Raw genomic sequence first — 15,828 nt, forward strand, 5'->3', positions numbered from 1 at the left:
GTTATGTGCACGATGTAGAATACCTCCTACTCTTGGAGAACGTTGCTAAACCACCTAAACATGTAGAATTTCTTTTTCACCACCACAATGGTTAACGGTGATGTGTCCACCAAGAGACATGGATAACTTTGTGGCGGTATCGCCATTCAATCCAAATGATAATCTTACAATAGGAGACTCTTGCTAATTTTACTTCCCCACAACAAAGAACGTAATCTTAACTCGTTATTTTATTAAGGATCAAGTCAGCATTTCTGCCAGATAAGATCTAACTAGTTGATTGTAAGCTTTGTACATCCCCTTTATTAAGTTACGAATACCGTTTTCGCTTATGCCTGCCATTCTCCCGATATATCGTCTGCAGCCCACAGAGGACAAGTTCAGCATTTCAGAACGTGTTGAGTTGTTCTGTCACAGCATTGACCGTAATTTATGCCTATTGTTTTTACGCTGTTCACGAAGTGACACTGCACGTAAGTCTAAGGTAAATTACGACTTGTCATCGTAACACGTTAAATCCTTTGTGTCAAATCTCTTACCTCCAGCTCCTACTAAAAAATACAAACCACTCTTAATACGCTACGATTAAAATCTATTGCACATTTTGTTAGTTCAAAGCAAAATGCTTTCTCATTGAGACTCGGTGATGAGCGTTCTATTAGTTGGTAACTAATATTAGGCGCAAAAACAATTTTTTCCCGACCTTTTTATATGCAAAACAGGCTTTGTACTGAGTGCGTAATCGTAGTTCTTTCTGTGCCTTAAACGAATTTGCTAGCTTATTTTAGGCATGGCTTAGGTTTCAATCCCGCCGTACACACAGTGTTGAGAGCCATCCGTCAAATATTATTTCAACCTGGGTACGTAAAATAATAACTGAACTGCGACAAACTATGTGCACCGCATTTAAGTTGATAACGGTTCTCGCTGGGATAATAATTATTGCCCCTACCATATGAGTCTAATAGACTGTCAAAGTTAGAAACTAGTTTGGTGTTCATTAATCCCGGAGACGATTCCCTCTACCAGCAGTGTGTGTCGCACAAGGAAGCCGATCCAGATACCACTAGGGTGCAAATCGCCTGTGAAAAAGCACCCCGACATCAAAATTATGCCCAACATTAAAATGTAGTTAATCTACAATATATAAATTCATGAATAAAGAGGCATGATTTTATTGAATTTATGATAGTTTATTACAAATTACCGTTCAATTAGCCCTATTTGCTTTTGACCGACTCGGGTCAACTTCAGCGCTTTGCTCCCGGAAGACATACGTTCTGGCCATAACGGTTACGCATTTATCATTTGTTTTAGTAACTCATAATCTCATTCGGTTTTTGAGATGCGAAAACTGTAAATAAGATAGCTTTTTCTCTTTCCCTAATTGATGCCAGTACGCTTTTAAGATCAATGCAACATCCTGGCAACGTTCCAACATCAGCTTCAATGCATTGTTATTGGTGGACTGGCGCGGTGATTTGATCGAAGGCCTTCTTATCCGCATAATGCGATCGTCACTCAGTCTCTAGGCACATAAATGATACGAACAACGGAAATGACATAAAAAAAATTGAGATTAAAGCTGTGCTATTGCGCCCTTTTAGATGCAAGATGTATAGGTAATAATAATAAATGATGCTCTCGTAATATATAATAAACTATATTTTTTTATACATAGAATGACTGGTGTAACCTGCTTTTCTGAGATGGATTGGCCAAGTTGCCGGCTTATAGATTGCTATTCTATCGGCTCCGCTGCTACAAAATGACGCATAGCACCAGCCTTCCTGATGGCGAAGCCTTTGCGAACTATATGTATAAGCTACTAAACAGTTGTCGTAAATAGGTACGTTCTAGGCTTAACCTAAATTATGCGTTAGGCGTTGTTATTGAAAGATAACGTTTATTGTCACCGTACATAGGAAAATAGATAAGATCTCTCAACGGACTAGTTAACTAATTGAATAAGTTTAAATTATTAAAAGAAGTTAGGTATAAGGTTCATAAGTAGTTTTAATAGACAGTCCGTAACTTGAGACTGCGATGTCGTTACTCAAGGACTTAAGTGCTTCTAGAATATTATCCTGCCAGCGGATTAGATAAATAGCATGCCTACAGAATATCTTAGGAGGTGTCCATTTTACCAAGTGGTTCCCTGTTAGGCTTATCAGTCCTTCAATTTGCGCAAGGAACTTACATATGTATCGAATTATCTTTGACTGAAAACAACCAAAAACCGTTACCGTTGTAAATATGATCGGAACCGTTCTTCCCAATTCAAAGAGCTTCTAATGTGCGATGAGAGTAGAAGCGTAGCTTAGTGAAACATAGCTCTTAGGTCAGGCGAAGAGCAAACAATGTAATATATGAACATTGGGATCAACTAAAAAATTTCAAATCGTGTCGTTTGTTTGTACACAAACTCTAGGGTGGCTACTGTTACACGGTATCAAAGGTTCATTGTACAAACCCTTTCAATATTTTATACAATCAATACAATAATATTAACTTTTATAAGTTAGTACTATAGTTATTCTGCTCTAGCAATTTTATTGTCATTGACAGTATACGGAAATTTTCTAATTATTATATTTACTAGCGTTTATTTAGTATCTTGCGGCAAGATCATATGTTTTAAAAGTTAATCGCGAAATTAAATGAGAACAAAGGTGTCCATAGTTGGCACTAATTTCGATTACTCATCCGGCAATGTTCTAGTTTAAGAAAGTTAGGTATATTGGTCCATGACTCATTATCCGAGATGCACCTTATAATCTATGTTAAATAAACCAAAAAACCGATATCACAAGTAATGTTTGTAATGATATCTATGTCGCCAAGTGGGAAAGGTACTGTGCGGTCAGATCCAAAGGAATTTTAAGCGCTTAGTGCTTTTAAAATGGAATCCAAAGTCGAATCTCGAGTTTGAAGCTTGGTACATGATTTCAAATTAATAGGCGCGCCAATTACGCTATTATCGGACAAACAGTGAAGATATATTCGAGAAATTTTAGGTCAACCAGGCAGGTTAATTCATTATTTGAATAATATCCAAAGAAATAATCCACAGCCGTAATAAAGAAGACTCGATATAATGTGATCTAGCGCTTGCAGTTGAATCTCTCTCTCAAGTGCTCTATATGTAGTCGAGAAAATTAAGAAAATGAACTTCCTTCAGCCGGTCACTTGGAAATCGTATGTCGAATCGAAAAGTTTGGAGCAACAATCGAGGAGTTTCAAAAATCGTAAGGGCTGACAAAAGCCGTGTAATTTAAGAAACGAAAAATCTTACTTTTCTCTGTTTATTTACCTATGGTGCAACGATCACTTACATAGGAAAGGGTTAATGTCTATTTTGATATTTTCAGTTTTCTTTTATTTCTTGTAGCGCAATACTATTACTATCTAGCCATCAGGTGTAGTCGTGAGCGATATATATATATATATATATATATATATATATATATCTATTAAAAGTCTCCGAGTTGTTCTTCCATCGTTTGAATTTTGCAATTACATCATAGCTATTCCTAAATATGAGGAGCAACGCTGGACGCAAAAGCTAGATAGGTTGTTTTTTATTTACAAAATTAACATGATTTAAGAAAAATGAAAACCTCCGTAATACGTCAGAGGCTCACAATAACAAAATAGCTTTCATAAGTCATTTGTTTACAACTACTTACTACCTGAATATACGCGCACGATATTTTCTTTTACAGGGTGCCTAAGATATAAGATAATATAATAATTTCAGTTCAATTACGTAATGCTAAGTCCTACATTTGTTTTGTTACTTTCAACTTAGTCGGTTTTGAAGAAGTTTTAAAGATACCCACAATATATTCAATTTGTTCAAACGCAAAATCCGGTATATTATTAAAATGGGCTTTTAGATTCAGTTTTTAGAAAAGCTACTCCGGAATAGGAGTTCGCTTTTTCAGAACATATTCAAGCAATGTAGAGCAGTGCGTTTGTTTATTGTTCTCTGTGTTTCGATATCTGTTCCTTGTGCATTGGCTGACATAGATGCTGTCGCTTTGGCTCAATGTGAAACCAATGATTGATGAAATTATTGGCAAAGTGGAGAAAAAGCGACATTCAATATCGTTAGGGATTAAAACCTTCAATTTTAAACCGTTTGAAAAATGCTGCCTACAATAAGAAATTCGGTGTTTGTTACCCTATGGTATTTCCATCTACGGAAACACAAAGAAATCAAGTCATTTCTAAAACGGTGGATCACGGGTGATAATACAACAATTATGTGCAAATGGAAAAAGTAAAAAATTGTGTTCGACAATTTCTAGCAAAGCCCAAACTGGTAATGCTATGTGTTTGGTGGAGTCGGAAAGAATCACCGATCAAGAGTTGCGCACCTGATTGATTCCAACAACTAGTGTATATAATTAATAAGACTATAACATGGCATTTAAAAAAAATCGACCAGAACTCGCAAACGTCGTCTTCCATAATGATAATGTCAGACAAAAATTGAGGAAACTTAGATATGAACGTTTAAGGCATTTGCTGTATAATCCGGATCTTACATCATCAAAATATAAACTAGTTCGGTTGCTGCAGAACTTTTTAACGTTAAAGGATGTAAGAATTGTTTGTCACGATTCTTGAGCCAGGACCCATGGGAGCTCTACAATGACGGGATTATGGTGTCACCAGGGAAATGGTAGAAAATCATCGATCAAAACAGTGTAATCAGTAATATAATTTTTAAATATAAACAAATTTGCTTACATTTGAACGTATAAAAGACGAATACGTTTCGAATAACCTATATATACATATAATTTTTTTTATTACAAATAGAGGAAAGGGATACACAATTTAAACATTATATCATATTATCGTGCATCGCTGCTTGGCCACAGGTGGCCCATCACGTAACTGTGGCGGGTTCAAGTATCCTCCTGCTAAGGTGGTGTATCCTGCGCTTAAAATATCCAATAACCTATATACATAAGTGCATCGTTGTATGGCTTTTGCGGCGGGGTATTATTGCTAATCTCGTATAGCATCCGCGACGTAGATCTAATACATCAGATATTAACGCATTTGCCATTATTTTTCTAGCATTGTTTGTGGATCGTTATAGCCACTTGTTTCTTCTGTACTATAAAATATATGTGTCGGGTGGCAGCTTACTCAGGCAGGGAAGGCACCCCTTGCATTGCACCGCAGCTACCTGTACAGAGATTTATGAAACGCATTCATTACGTAACAGGAAAACATTTCTAAAGTAGAATGCTTATGGTTCACTACTATTTATAACCATTATGACGTACAATGTTAAAAGCGGCGATAAGTTCCCGCGATTTTTTAAAAGGTTCTCCTTTTCTCACATGCTGTTTATTCCTGATATATCATTCTAAAGCTTTTTTTTTCGCTCTAGCAGCGGGTTATAATGGTATTGTATTGAACGTATAATTTTAACTCTAAACAACTGCTCAAAAATTGGTGTCTCGGATGGAAAAATGTATATTTTTTGTTGATACCTTTTGTACTCTGCATTTTACCGAAGCCAAAACGCTGCCGAAATAACCCGAGATACTTGCCTCGTGTACGATAATGGCACTATCGTTGAAAAAGCCCCTCAAAAGTGGTTTCCAGGATCTAAGGTATACCGCTAGCTCTGACCATCGGTTGTGCTTGATGACGACCATCTGGAAACGCTTTTAAAAAAAGACGACCGTCGGGAAGGACAACTCAGATATTGGCCAAAAAGATAGACTGCAGCCACAGGGCTGCTGTTGGTCTCCTCCTTCGGATTTACATAAAAACTTAGAGCTTGGGTATTATATGAACCTTCTGAATTCAATTACGGATTAACATTGCATCTCAATATCTTACCTATTATTGAATGTTACGTGGCGACAATGACCGATTTTTGCACAGAGTTGTTTCTAGCAATGAAAAGTAATGCCTGTTTATGAACCAGAACCAGAGATCGGAATGAGTGCCTCCAGGAAAGATGCTAAGGTCCAGGGTCCAACACGATCTTTATCTAAAATTAAGTCCGAGGGTTTGATTAACTGGAAATTGCTTTCTGGGAACCAGCCAGTTACTTGGATTAAATGCATCGAGTCAACTAGGCTATCCGACAAGAAAGACCCAATAGACAATGTCAGGTCTTTTTCTTCCATGACAACGTGAAGCCACGGACGGCAAAAAGCTGCCTTCCTGTACTTCAGATAAAAGATTTGTCTTAACCTTCCAAATTCCCCGGACCTTGCACCAACGGATTTTCACCTTTCCGTTTATTGGCGAATTATGGATCGCAAAACATGGTTGAAACACTTTTGGCAAGACAGCACACCCTATTTAATAGAAAGATGGGAAAAACAGTGAACAATGACGGGGGATACGTGAGATAGTACATAACTGTTACAAAAACAAAAATGTAGTGCTTTTTATTCAGTAAAAAAACAACTGCTGAAGCTCATTATCCAGTTTCCCCGATATCCTTTTACCGGATCATCAAAATCCTTTTACCGATCACAACCGTTATAATATAACGGTTGTGATCGGTAAAAGGACTTTTTTTTTGTTTTTACACAAAAAATATAATAAATCTGAAAAAGAAAATTGGCCACGTTGTTAAAAAAAATTACTGAGTGACAAATTCGGGTCTTGGCTTGTATGTTCAAGAAGCTTAGCATAGGGGAATATAGCATCCTTGAGAATGATAAGTGAATGAAAAAATCGTTATACTAATGCTCCAAAAAATATTAAATTGTCCTTGTTACTTGATAAAAATTGTGTATTTACATCTTTATACTTACAAGCACTAAGAACAGAAGTGATACCAGGTTTGCAATCATGACAGGTGGGTAAATTCGAGAAAGAAGGAGACTAAATATCCCATATTTATTAACGTCTGGCTGATATTCCAATATAATCTGCTGCACTGCAAGATTTGTACGCAAATTATTATAATTGTATTATAATATTCGCCTTTTACAAATATTGAGGTTATAACTATGGTATAATAGCAAATCGGAATACCGGAAATCAATAGCTTTTTTATTCGCTACCTTTTATGAGTTGACTATTTTGGAGAATCTCGTAGATAAGCCATTAAGTACACTGATAACCGCGCAGACTGTTTCGGTCGTTCCGAATTATCATAATTATATTATAACGGCACTCTCTGCTAGTCAATTTCACTGACGAGCTAGCTGTTACGACTGACATAAAAAGCCCCCCCCCCCCCCCCTGCTTTACGGAGCAATAGCTCACTTTCAGTAGGATATTGCATATTGACAGTCTATGGATAATATGCAGTAGCATATTGACAAAATGTGGTTCCAATACAGCTATCGGAACGGTGGACGGTAGAAATGGAGTGGTTCTCCAGTAAGTTTCTCCGAGGGTTATGCCCAACTTACGGTTGACCTGTAACCAAGCGAGGCTTCTCTGAGTGGACTTGATGTGCGAGAATACGAGGGAGAAAAAGCATAAATATTTCTTGCAAACATTCCTGGTCCGTAGGTCGTAGCAGCGGCGAATTATCATCAGGAATCGTCCTCTCCGAGCAAGACTATATTGAATAGTCCAGTAGGGACTTAGCATTCTGCCTATATATTTAGTCTAGCATCCTTTTCCTTCGAGACAAGTCGCCTAGACGTAGATTTGCTGGTTTAATCGACAGGACCACTACGTAAATTAACTAAGCTGAAAGGTCTAATATTGTACTAGAGATTTAGTTTTAATTCTACCAACTTGTCCTACACTAGAATTATTCACCCTGCAGATATATTGCCAGCGTTTACATCTGGGACAATTGAACAGTGATTCCGATAGGTACACATATCTATTAAAAATATTCTATTACTTCCCACTGGCTTTATTATTTATTCCTACGCTTGAATCTTACTGTATAAAGAGGATAAATAATGTAAATAACTAATAAGCGCACACTTATGTTATTTAGCGAATAAGGATTAGTGCACACGGATGTTAACAAAGAAGATTCACCAGACTTTTGATAGTCGAAGGTTTAAAATATACAACGGAAGGAAACAATCCGGAAAAAATGTATTCAGAATACGCTAAGTTTTGACAAAAGATGGTACCGGCCGTTCAAAATAATAACCAAACTTGAAGGCTATGTAAAGTATATTATGAAAATGAACTTCCAAGTGAATCGTAAGAGACATTTTGAGGCAATGGAAGTATCGTAAGGATGTTAAAAGAAACAGAGTAACGGGTTGATTGTAATGGAAGAAGTATTACAGCGTAATGGCATAACCAGAATATTGTCATAAGGTATCTTTTTCGTATATTCTCGCAAGGACAATAGTGAACCAAAGTAATTGAAAAGGCAAAGTTAAATAAAATAACTATGAAGAAGCTAACGGGATAACTAAAGACGAAAATAATATAGTCAATAAGCTATAACATCGTAATAGCAAAGCTGCAAAGACATAAATGCAATAATAGCAGAGCAACCAATTCTACTTTTATTGCGACTTGAACGAGCTAAATTAAATATACAATAAAATTGACGCTTTGTTATTATTCTGTCGGTAACGCATCCATTTGGTATTCGTTAATAATTCCTAATCTTTACAAGAGCAAGGATCGTCAAACAAATGACGGAAGCCATAAATTGCGTATCTAGACACAATGTGTTAAACCAAATTTCATTTATTTACTTTTCCTTAATACATATATAGACTTAATATATAAGACTTAATATATAGGTGAACAATACAACTTCCCAATTCTAAATATAATATAGAGAACTACTTAAGACACCTTGCATCATACTGGTTACACGATTCTTGTTGAGTTTACAACACTAATTCAAGAGATTTACCAGATGATACCAGGGAAAGGCAAGCGGTATGGTGTCTATCACAATTTACTTATATTTAGCTACGTATATCGTCAGACTCGTCGTAACCAGGTTTCATGACATGTGACAAAATGATCCACCAATTTTCTAAGCATGCTTCTCGCAGAGTCATATCTACGTGTACTCATGTTGAAACTTTTGCACTTATTCTGAGACTACATGTGAATGATATTGTAAAGACCAGAATATACGGCTAGGCGACTCTTTCTCCTTCTCTAAGTTTTGTTGTTTGACGGTCCAAATATATTCTGTTTAGCTAAATTTATATCTGCCATCTAGGCAAAGATATTACGCCATCATAAAAGCACTAGTGCGGCACAAAGCCGAATGTTTTAGTTATCTGACGTGAGACGTAGCGTTATGCTGGAGCCTACTTTATTTGTGGTCAAGTATTCCCCGAGGGGGAATTGTAAGCGATACTAATTTCAAAAAATGACCTACTGATTTCTAAAAAAAGGCTGTTTGAATCTTCCTTTTTTGAATCATATATACAGTAAAATGGTAAACCTAATGCAGGATCCGGTAGCCACAAGCATGTTATCGAAATTAAAATTACTTGATATAGATTTTATTATTGAACCTCTCTGTCTCCCTTTATCGGAAAAAATATAGAACGCTCTAGTGCTATGTTTAACGTATATTATTAATTCTGAACTAACGATATATTAGTGCGATTCTGTAAGTGTAAGGTACTTATTCAATAGGAACGTCTGTGGTAGGTCTAATATACGCATTTTGTCGTGTTAGTTTTGCTCATGCAAGCCACGTTTTACTCCGGTTCGTTTAGACTATTAAACGTCAGCAGCAAAACTTAGATCCGAAGCCATGGTACAACTCTTCCCCACACGGAAGATTGTAAGCAACTTGTTGCTATTAAATCCGTCAGTTTTTATCTGACGTTTACCGGCAAAAAAGAGCTTCAATGATACATGTATTTTAATTTATAAAAATAAATTGTATATTCTGACTAAACAAGTTTATGCGTTGTGAGCTGCTTCTTCTATAAAACTATATGTGAAGCACTGAAAGAGAAATTTCGTTGGAAAACCTAGACAATAGTTGAGAATTGAAAAAGTCTGTATCTAAGAGTTGCTTTGTTTCAAGTTTAACATAACAGATATACAGCTAATTAAAACAATTTTTTTAGGTTATTGGTTATATACCTTTTACGAATGAATGGTGTACAGAGCTGAAATGTCTCAGCACCAATGTCCCCGCTCAATTTCTCTTGGTTGTGGCACAGCGGAAACAAATTGGAACTAAGGAGCGCAACACGTACGGAACGGGGGTATCTGCAATAGGATAACAAGCATCTGAGTTTAGGTCTGGTCGGAATCGAGGTTAATGAATTAAGACGATTAATGAAACGAAGGTAAAAGAAGTGACATTTCTGTGGGTAGAGGAAAAATAGTTTAACTTTGTATCGCAAATATAGAAGCAGAACAGAATATTCGAAAAAGAGAAATTAGATAAACAAACGATCAAAATGAAAGAAAGGGGTAACGACAACTGATATTTGCAGCCGATTGGACAGCCAGGCTACGGTATAGCTGAGTTTATTGACCAAATTTAGATCAGTTTATTATTATCGTGGCCGAATTTATCTTACTAAGAGAAATTGCAAAGGTGGAAGTTGACTATGTTATAGTAAAAAAAATGAAACCAGGTTCATATAAAAATGTATATTTGTCAGTATCTGACAGTTAGAAGGTTTCAATTGGACAATCCTCAGTCAGGGGTGCTTCACAGTTTCCGACCATTAAGATTCTTGGAAAAGCTACGAACGGCATGTTGTGCGATTTATCTCTCTGTCTCGTACCTGCATATCCTTAGCGTATGTGTATTTTTATCCAGCTAACATCTGAGGCATTTTTTATTTCTGACTTACCCCATTTCACAAGGGCCGCCCGTCAACAGATTTGTGATTTGTACACAGATTCCTATCTGCGGACGTCTTTATTTTTGTGATAAAAGTTTTGTGTAAAGATAACAAAAAAAAGCCTATGATGTTTAACAATTTTACTCAAAACGAATTAAGGCTGTTCGTATTTGTGCCTAACCATTCTTGCAATTTTTTTTATCTGGTGTGCCCCAAGGAAAAGCACAGCTGTGAAAATAACATGGCTGGCAATGAACTGTTTTATGCCAAAAATCCCCTATATATTAAAACATGCATGTTAGTACATAGTCCTGACTGCATAATAGCATCAGTCATCACGTGCACTGTACATGTTATTTACCATTCTACAAAACACTAATTTTCACAGGTTTAAATAGGAGAACGACAAAAGGGTTATAGGGAAATTTTTAGAATAAAGTAATGAACTAACAGATTGATTACAGCAGTGGGGTCACAGGAGCCAAATCGGCTTGAAGTCTAGCTATAGTACAGGTTGGGCCCAATATCAGTTATTCAAATCTGTTAATTAAGGAAAAAGTGTATCACATGTACTTGCTACTTTATATTTTTCGTACATAATCCAGTCAAATTTTTTCACCCTTTTTCATGTTTCTAAACCAATTTACATATTCTGTCTGATGGACGTCCAACATTTGAAGTATTTTGAGTTATAAGAAGCACGAAAGATGGAGTCTTGTTCTATCCAAGCAAAGATAATACTTTAGCACGGTTTCTAATTTTTGTGTTGAATAATGAATACAAGCTCAACGCACAGTATTCATTCGTAACATAATTGTATAAATTCATTTTCAATGTTTTGTAATGTATTGAGAGACTCCTGAGAAACAGTGACATCTGGAACATAACAAAAATAGATGTAACTCTTACTACGCCTTTGTATGATTTTACAGGTGTGACTTCTGCGGTAAGATGGAAAGCTCATTAAGCTGTCAGCCAATACGAAATTCGGCCGTTCGTTGTATTTTAGTGGTCACGATAAAGCAAATTCATTAGCCAATAGGAGGTTCAAATACCTCTACAAAAGCCACAGAAAAATCGAAAAATTTTTCTAGTCGTGTTTAATCTGCAAAAACAATATTTGATTGGATCCATTGGTTATCAGAGCCATATTTTTTGTAAGAACCACTAATTAAAACTATTTTAAACGCCTATTTTTCTAAAACTAACAAAAAACCCACTTTTTATTTTTTTAGAAAAAAAATGTGACAGTTTTTAAGCTAGAAATATAAATATAAATACAAAGCGTCAAAAATAAGCGGCAACTTAAAAACCCTGGTCGATTTGTTCAAATACGATGTCACATATTTGCTACTGTGATGGAGCAATGCAAGACTCAAGACAACTTTTATTAATTACCCAATTCTGATTTTTTTTGTTTATTATTGTCGAAAATTTAGGAAGCAACATTGATCGAATAGTATTCGCATCCGTACCATTGTAATACTGCTTTTGTTACCTTAAAATGACTTGTTTACTTGTCTTAATTCCATTAATCCATTCTTGGAGGGTCCGATCCAATAAGCACTTTAAAAAATGATTCTTCTCAGTTTTATAAATTATAAATAAGATTGACTGCTATAGCTCAGGCACACGCATTAGTAATTGCTAGTGTTAACAAAAAATAGACTTCCAATTTATACATTTTCAATTATGGGGCTTTACGGAGAGACAGGTTGTAAAATGATCACGACACATTGATCGAATAGTTGCTGATTTTGATATAAATTGGCTAAGAGTGATTAATACAAAGGATTATAAAGAGTTATAAGTCGTATCTGTTTGCTACTGTTTATCGGACACCAAAATATGCGTTTTTTTTTCAATTTTTACCTTGCACAGGTATAAGAAATAACGGAGGATACTGAAGAAATGCGTATCCCTTTTCTGAGGATGATATTTAAAATTAAGTAGGAACACAAGCCCATACATACTATTATTCGTATTATAATTTAATTTGAATTTATCGTCTTTATTTAGCTAACTAGTATCTCAATACTCTTCTCTAACCGCAGTTACAGATTTACTTTCTGCGAGAGCTTTCAACAGTATCGATCGCCACAGCTTACTGAGACAGGTTCTCTTCCTTTCAGGCGGACTCGACTGCAAGGAAGAACGATGAATAAATGGATCGATTTCACCGCCTGAGAGAAGAAATTAGAGTTTAATTACAGAAGCGTAAACAGCGTACAAGCAGACACAGCCTCGTGTGATAGAACTACAACGCTACTGTACCGTAGAATTGTGGCTCGCGTGGAGTCAGGACTTATGAAAACAGTCACTGCATCATAAAACGGTATTGTACTCATTTACTCAGTTTGACTTCCTTATTAGCTTAACCATTTTTAAACTAGAACGATAAGTAAGTGAAAGATGCATTTTTCAGAACTACATCATTTACTGCAATTATTTTTTTCTTGATCAACCTTATGTGCATAATATGGTCGATCACTAAAAGAATGAGTTTCTAACCAACAGTAGTGCAGCATTTTTAGTTTTAACACTAAACAACAAAAGTACTCCCTTAATTGGAAACAAGCAAAAAATAGTAGTAGAGAATCACGATTACTGTGTATGCATAATCGGAACTATATTCTATATTGATATTATTTAAAGTGTATTATCAGGTCACGTGCACAACATACATAGGGCAGAAACATTGTTAATTGCACATAGCTAGCAATTGTATGTTATTTTCTTTTTCGATTAATTAGAAACTGACCCGCCATGTTTGATTTTTCATTTTTGTGAAATAGTCCTATTTCTGCCTTGTCGAGGACACATTCACCAACCGTGACCCTTAGCGGTCCCCCTGGCAATTCTACATCTGGCACCTTCTCTGTGGTATAAATCGTTGCTGTCTCCTGGCAGTTGCATCACAATACTTTTTTTTTAAGTAGTCACCCCATATTACAGAACAGTATCAATAGTCGCCACGTAACTATACTATCACACAAAAAGACTATCACAGGAAAACAACATTAAATTCTTCTCAAGCAGTTTACCAAAGCCGCTACTGACAGGGACTTAGCTATAGATAAAATATAAAAATGTCAACTATGCGACAAGGGAAATAAAACATATTTGAGTAAGGTGTGCCAGGAACTAGAGATTTCAAAAGATATATTTAATGTAGACATTTATATGTTTGATTAAAAGCTGCACAAGGAAGCATTCATTAAGAGTTGCCTCGATCATTTTCGGTAACATGCCAATGTTGGGCTAAGTCAGTCTGTTCTTTCTGTTTTTCTGGCGACATGTTGTGATGAACACAATCAGCAGACGCTACAGATGGATGCATTAGCGGTGTGCCGTCTAGCAAAGCAAGAACCCGTATATTTTTTTATGTTACCGATATGCATGTATGTATTGAAAAGAATCTGTTTTGACCGTTAACTGCCGTACGGGCTTCTAACAATCATGCCGACAAATGTTACTGTAAACGTTTTAATTTGACATTACACGGTGGAACCTTTTCTTTAAAGAAGAATCAACTTAGCCTTTATTGCTACTAAAAAATCAAAGGATTGCTTTGAGAAAGGACGGAACCATTTTATCCAGTACTTTGCGTGGAATCTGCTGAATAAAATTGTATGCTAACACACGTTAGTGGAATCCTGGCAATTATTACGTGTGCGTCATGCATCACATGACAACAAACATAAGTCGGGCTGACTAGGCCTCGTCGGTCGTGTGAGTCTAACGTAACTAGCGGGACAGGCCATGAGGACTTTCGCAAACGAGCACTATTTGCCCAAATTTGAGCTACTTTCTTTAGGATTGCCTCCTGAAACGAGTTCTTCCTTGACGAAAAAACGTACGAATCCACAAGTATATATATGATTCTATTGCCTTACGAGACAGACGTCTCGTACAGTGCTTCTATTATGGATTGTTACACTTCAGTGCTTTATCGGTGATATCCAAAAAAATGCCATTCGGTTTATTTGATGTGTGCATTGTTTTAGTGATCAATCGGACGAAAATTAAATCCACCCAGTTCGGATCAACTCGCACGGAAACTATTTTTCTCTAAAATGTATATGTTTTAGAATTAACTTGTTGAGTGCAGCACTTGTTCTGGGACATGTGGAAATGTCAGTTTGAAGTGCACGATTTTACTTGAGCTTTGTAAATGTAAATAAAAACTAAAAAAGTCAAGTAGGATAATTTTTGATGATGTATTTTTACATTTTTGCATTTCATGGACTGTCAGCTGATATAAAGAAACAATTTTACAATATATACGTGTTCTCATTGTAATTTGCCAGTCCTTTTATTTTTTCAGTTTTGTATTCTACATTTACATTTACAAAAAGCGGTTCCTAGAACTTGAACTCACCTTTTATCATATATCTATAAATCCATCTGAAGCTTCTCTAGTTAATAGTTCTGGTGAGTTATATTGGTTCAACCAACGTATGGAGGTCCATAGTCTATTGAAACGAAGTCCATGACTCTGAGTCCAAGTGCGTACAGCTCGCGGTGAGAGTTGTAACGAATTCGAAGCCGGGGGTTGGCCAAAAAAATATATTGAATAGACAGAATAATAAAAATGACGCTAAGGAACTCTTACAATAGATTGTAGAGAATGCTACAATGTGTATTCAGCTTCCTTTAACTATTATAGGTCAAATAACGTATAATTTGCAGTAAATACGAAATTATAGTCTCACTCTAACTGTTTATTTTATATTGATCTGACGTACGTTTTCAAGAAGACTTGGGTGCATCGGATGCCTGTACCTTAAAAATGCCCTGTATTGGGCACCCTTTTGTGTAGCTGAATGTCATGTGTAGTAAATTAAATCGTGTATGTTTTAACTGCTTTCACATAAAAATGAGCTTACTTAGTAAGCTTATATGTTAGAACCAATGTGAAGGTTCACTAGTAAAACCTTCAGTTCATCAATTGGTTCAATTAAATATCACATTTACCATACCATCATTTGTTATACTTTTATGTGAATAAAATAATAGTATATATGTAGAAATATTAACGCAGTCTCGTCGCGATATAGATTAACAC

The 15,828-nt window shown here is 36.0% G+C and overlaps 1 protein-coding gene and 1 long non-coding RNA gene across 21 annotated transcripts in view; one reads left to right on the forward strand and one right to left on the reverse strand.

Moving 5' to 3' along the window:
- The window catches only part of LOC111242977 (RYamide receptor-like), a 138,966-nt gene that overhangs the window by 66,115 nt on the left and 57,023 nt on the right, over positions 1–15,828 (forward strand). For 15 of the 20 annotated variants that reach the window (XR_015319784.1, XM_086978357.1, XM_086978353.1 and 12 more), the window contains one exon: positions 12,893–13,095. The gene's annotated coding sequence lies outside the window, so the exon portion shown is untranslated. Of the gene's footprint in view, positions 1–11,692; positions 11,707–11,939; positions 12,710–12,892; positions 13,096–13,555; positions 13,673–14,081; positions 14,617–14,767; positions 15,043–15,828 lie in introns of those variants that run through there. The other 5 variants (XR_015319783.1, XR_015319785.1, XR_015319786.1 and 2 more) reach the window with 5 other exon arrangements.
- Positions 4,792–13,663, reverse strand: LOC147758101 (uncharacterized). The gene is made up of 4 exons (XR_015319790.1): positions 13,522–13,663; positions 10,045–10,173; positions 5,577–5,693; positions 4,792–5,206 (listed from the first exon to the last, which is right to left on the reverse strand). It is a non-coding gene; the product is annotated as an uncharacterized LOC147758101 (long non-coding RNA).

This window comes from Varroa destructor, unplaced genomic scaffold (assembly GCF_002443255.2).
Source record: "Varroa destructor unplaced genomic scaffold, Vdes_3.0 BEIS01000001.1, whole genome shotgun sequence".
NCBI lineage: Eukaryota > Metazoa > Arthropoda > Arachnida > Mesostigmata > Varroidae > Varroa > Varroa destructor.